The following is a 6,000-nucleotide window of genomic DNA, read 5'->3' on the forward strand; positions in this document are numbered from 1 at the left end:
ATAATGTCACTAAAACCTACAGGAAAGTAACCCGAAACTCAAAAATCTTGAAACCGCGGACGTATTGCCAATTTTCCATGGGGATATATGTCCAGTGTACATTTCTAAGGTATAAAAATGTGCAAAGACACTCAATGTGCAAAAAAACAAACAAAATAAATAAATAAAAACCACCAGGAGCAGTGAAGATAAGTGAGTCACAGCAACAGTTTATGTCCTTAAGAAACAGGGATACCCTGAGCATTATATTCACAACTATGAGAGACAGGCTCATCCTTTCTGCCACAGAATCCCAGCTTATCGGGTTTCCCGAAAGAGGAAAAACACAGATAACTTTGGTCATGCCCTCTCCACAGCTGCACCGGCTGGATATCCAATCCCTCCCCAAATTCGGCCTCACCCCCACAGGTCCTGGCGCAGGTAGCAGCGGCTCCCACGGGACGGGGAACACGGGGCGGTGCTCCGCCCACCTGGTCAGCGTGCACACGCTGCCCGCTCACCCTCAGGTGGAGGAACATAATCCCGAATCTCGGGCACAGTGGCAGAACTGCCCTGCTCTGTTCTCATGGCTGCAGTTACTGACATTACCTGAGGGGGCGATGTTGAACCAGGCCCAAATTGAAACAAAATGACTGAGCCTTAAAATAGAGCTGCAGCTGATGGCTACACCACACACGTTGTGGCTAGATGCGGATTATGCACACACAGAACGACATGGTTCAGTGAAGAGTGTCTAAAGAGCTCATAATAGTACTGCCTCGGGTGAACTCATGGAAAATACACAATATTTAAAAGGCATTTCAATGTCAAAAGGCAAGTTAGAGTCACTGAATAACAAAGGTGGGAGCGCAGAAAGATCAAAGAATGTGGAAGAATACGTCAATGCTCTGACGTGCTGGTCTTTGAACTCAAACAATGTGTCTCCTGCAATGTTTCACATTCTGTTTTCCACTAAATAGTATTTCCGCCCCCCTCTTGGTAAAAAAAGAAAGAAAGAATTTAGGTTTTTTTGCAGATGAACCACAAACCTTTGTGTTTTTGTGTCACTTCTGGGGAGGAAAGCATGGAGTAAAGGGAGGATCTGTGATAGAGACGACAACCGCAATTTGGCCCAGAAACGTGAGAAAATGGCTCCCGTCTCCATGCCAACAGAGAAGCTTTCAGTGGAGCAGCGAGACCCATGTGACTCGGACTCGTGCGGCGCCACACACAGCCCTGGCTTTAGACCACTGCGCTTCACTGACGTCTGCAATCGGATTTTTCACAAACAAAAACAAAAACAAAAACAAAACAGCAACAAATTCGGTTTTAGCCACTTTTGCCATAATGTCTTATACTTCTACAACGTGCAAATAGGGCATCATTGTTTTTTTCATGTAAAATCTCAGTAAATGGGACTCAGTGTTAATCCAGGTAAAGCAGTGCTAGACGTGAGTGAAGTACATCATTTGAAACAGGCCTACTCCAGTCCTTTGGACCCTTTAGTGAAGTTCCAGCAGAGTTTACTTTTACCTGTACTTTTTGTTTAACATGAGGGTATGACCAGTGGCATGTTTTCTTGTAAATTCTTGAGTGTTTACTGGCCCGTAATGAGTTCAAGTATTACATATGTGTTATTTTACCCAACTGTGCCTTGCAACCAGAGATCCAAAAAAAAATCCTGAGATGTACTAGAAAAGGGCTCACGAGCACTTTCCCACTGAGCGTGACCACTCAGCCCACCTAAACAGGATTTGCTTTAAGAACATTCAATCCAGGATTTATGCACTTCCACGTCTAGGCACAGATTATCGCAGTCTCAGTCTGAAATGTTATTTTTAAAAACAAAAACTAAAGGAAACGTTCTGTGACAGGTGACACATTCCCCATGAGTTAGCAATAATGTTACTGTAATAATGACAGTATTGTGTTTGTTACACAAAACATTTATCAAGGCATTGCCATTGCCCATGGTATCCATATTCAATGTGATTTTGAATGAACTCAAACACAAGTATTTATCCACATAATGAGCTGAATTAAATTAATTACATTTATGGAATACCATCTTGACGCTCCCACTTCTATCCAAAACATATGGCAAGTTCAATATCCACTACAATTGCTAAGTTGTGAAAAAACAAAACCATCACTGACCAATGTTAGTGTCTCTCTCTCTCTTATTAAATCCAAAGACAGACACACACAGACTGGTGCAGAAAAAGCATACTATGCACTTTCCATGCACTCAGTCAAGCAGGAAGTTTAAAAGCCAGGATTGGTTCCTTTGTGATATTTCAGCACAGTTTCCCGATACTTCCATAACAGATCTCTATTGTACACACAGGGCTCTAATATCACCTCAATAACACACCTCCATCTCCACAGTAAGCCTGGTATTCACGAGCAACAATAGCGTATCGTCATCGCTAACCCCCAAAAAAAGAATACATATTTCAGAAGTAGGTCAACCATGCATGAAAAAACATACTATGGACAAGACAGGCAATCATGTCTGCCTATCATCCATACTTCATACTCATATCATACTTTTAAAAAATGTCCTTCACATCATTCTGAAGTCAGAAATCAGCCAATCATTACGTAGGGTGGCACAGTTGCCTCGCAAGAATGAGGTTCCAAGTGAGGCTGCATCCTCTCTGCGTGAAGTTTTTATATTCTCCCTGTGCACGTTCTCCGGGTACTCCAGTTCCCTCCCACATCGAAAGACATGCAAGCATGTCAGGTTAGGTATAGTCCTGCCATTGGCCTTGACCAAGACACTGGCCTCAGAACCCAGGTGCTGCACTGTGGCTGCCCACTGCTCCTGAGTTACTAGGATGGGTCCAATGCAGAGGTCAAATTACCCCACAGGGGTAAATAAAGTGTATCTAATTCAGTAGTAATAAAATATGTGACTTGGAGATGGTTTTGCAGTGTCTGACAGGTCCACTGCTTTTCCTGGGCCACTCACACGACATAACATGCTCACAACACAAAGGACAAGATTGTTAGACCGGACGGACGCGACCATCACACGACTTCCTTCCGACACACCGATAGACGGCAGAGGAACAGGAAGTGGCTTTCTGCCATCTCACAAACCGTAGCAGTCTTTGTATCACTCACTGACTCCCCCCAACCCCAAAGCAGACATAAAAATCATCTCGTTACCCTTGATAGTACTGATGCCATTTGGGTCATTTTTAATAGATCACACAGCGAGCCTAAGATATGCAGTACATCGTGCAAAGCTGAAGTCGCATTTTTGTGACATTTAAAAAAAAAAAAGTTTTTGGTGCTCTGTGCCCCTTTCACATCGTCCCTGCACCATAGCCAGGTCCAAGGTGTGACCCACGCGGGTTCCTGGGTCTGTGACGGTCTGGGTAGGGGGGACCCAAACGCAGAGGGAAAAAAAAAACACAAACTCAAAAGGGAAAATTAACAAAGACTTTACTAACACAAGGTGAACAAACAAGGAACAGACAAGGCCACAATGGGCTAAAACACAAACTCAAAAAATAATCTAATGAAACAGAAAACAGGAACTCAAAAACACAGACAGGGCAGAACACGGGAAGGCAGAGCACAAGGGAAGGTCAAAAACACAAGTCAGGAACAAAATACAGGCAGGTGAAACACAAACTCAAAAAATAATCTAATGAAACAGAACAGGCAGGTACAATGGGTCAGGTAACAAACACAAGGAACCAGCACCCGAGTCAAGGGAACAGAGAACTTAAATAGACAGGGGGGTGACAAGACACAGGTGAACTCAAAAAACAATCAAACCAGAAGGAGGGGATAACAAGACACAGGTGGGAACAATGATAGAATAACGAGACAGACAATAATACAATTAACAGGGGGGGAGCAGGACACAAAACAGAAGTGCCGCCATCTGGCGGCCCAACAGGGGAAACACAGACAGGAAAACAGGACCATGACAGTACCCCCCCCCCAAGGGACGGCTCCTGACGTCCCAGGAGGCCGACCCGGGGAGGGAGTCAACAGAGGGTGGGGGCATGAAGACAGGACAAGACAAGAACAGGGACAGAACACGGGAACAGGACTCTGACAGGAACAGGGACTGGACACAGAGCAGGAACAGGACTGGGGCAAGAACAAGACTGGACAGGACAGGGACTCAGGGCTGGACTAGACAGGACAGGGACTCAGGGCTGGACTAGACAGGACAAGAACAAGACAAAGACTCGGGGTTGGAGTGGACAGGAACGGAACTCGGGGCTGGAGAGGAACTCGGGGCTGGACGGGAACTCGGGGCTGGACGGGAACTCGGGGCTGGACGGGAACTCGGGGCTGGACGGGAACTCGGGGCTGGACGGGAACTCGGGGCAGAAACAGGACTGGACAGGAACAGGACTGGACTCAGGACTGGAACGGGACGCAGGACTCGGGACTGGACTCGGACGGGGGAACAGGAGGACGGGGGAAAACAGAACAGGAAAACTTGGGACAAAACTCAGGAACTAGGAAAACAGGGCGACACAGGGAGACTCAGGGCTGGGCAGGAACCGGGCGACACGGGGAGACTCAGGGCTGGGCAGGACCCGGGCGACACGGGGAGACTCAGGGCCCGCACATCGGGCGACTCGGGGGAAACTCAGGGCCCGCACATCGGGCGACTCGGGGGAAACTCAGGGCCCGCACATCGGGCGACACGGGGGAAACTCAGGGCCCGCACATCGGGCGACACGGGGGAAACTCAGGGCCCGCACATCGGGCGACACGGGGGAAACTCAGGGCCCGCACATCGGGCGACACGGGGGAAACTCAGGGCCCGCACATCGGGCGACACGGGGGAAACTCAGGGCCCGCACATCGGGCGACTCGGGGGAAACTCAGGGCCCGCACATCGGGCGACTCGGGGGAAACTCAGGGCCCGCACATCGGGCGACTCGGGGGAAACTCAGGGCCCGCACATCGGGCGACTCGGGGGAAACTCAGGACCCGCACATCGGGCGACTCGGGGGAAAATCAGGGCCCGCACTCGGGTGACAGGGGGACTCAGGAAACCAGGGGGAACTCAGGAAACCAGGGGGGACTTGGACAGGGGCAAGGCAGACATACAGGACTGGACTGGGCGAGGTGGACACAGGACAGCAACAAGACGGGGCACGACAACACTGGACTGGGTTGGACAAGACTGAGGGGGAAACAGACTGCCAGATACTGGCACAATAGGGAGACCTAAAAGGACAGACACAGGGACAAGCAGGCGGGGAGGCACACGGCGACACCGATGGACACACAAAGGGACAGGCAGACAGGGAAGGCGAGGGGGGAACCCAACAACTGACATAGGGACTGACACACAGGCAAACAAGACAAAACACACGCGGACTGGCACACAGACAGACAGGCAGACAGGCGGGCAAACACGTTGGCCGATGGGCTGACGGCCTGGGGGGCAGACAAACAGGCCAACAAACTGGCTGACACACATACGGGTAGACCAACAGACAAACAGGCGGGCAGACAATTAGACAGGGGGGCCGGGGAACACACGGACACACGGTTGGGAGGACAGACACCAAAGGGAGAATGGACACCAGGGGGAGCGACGAGACCGGGGGAGGGACGACCACTGGGGGGAGCGACGAGACCAGGGGAGGGACGACCACTGGGGGGAGCGACGAGACCGGGGGAGGGACGACCACTGGGGGGAGCGACGAGACCGGGGGAGGGACGACCACTGGGGGGAGCGACGAGACCGGGGGAGGGACGACCACTGGGGGGGAGCGACGAGACCGGGGGAGGGACGACCACTGGGGGAAGGACGGACACCGGGGGAGGGACGACCACTGGGGGGAGCGACGACACCAGGGGAAGGACGAGCGCCAGGGGAAGCACGAACGCCAGGGGGCAAGGTGTGAACACTAGGGGGAGCGAGAACACTAGGGGAAGAACGGACACTGGGGGGCGTGAGAACACTAGGGGGAGCGTGAACACCAGGGGGAGCGCGAACACCAGGGGGAGCGCGAGCGCCAGGGGAAGCAC

The sequence above is a fragment of the Anguilla anguilla genome, chromosome 19, assembly GCF_013347855.1.
Source record: "Anguilla anguilla isolate fAngAng1 chromosome 19, fAngAng1.pri, whole genome shotgun sequence".
Taxonomy (NCBI): Eukaryota; Metazoa; Chordata; class Actinopteri; order Anguilliformes; family Anguillidae; genus Anguilla; species Anguilla anguilla.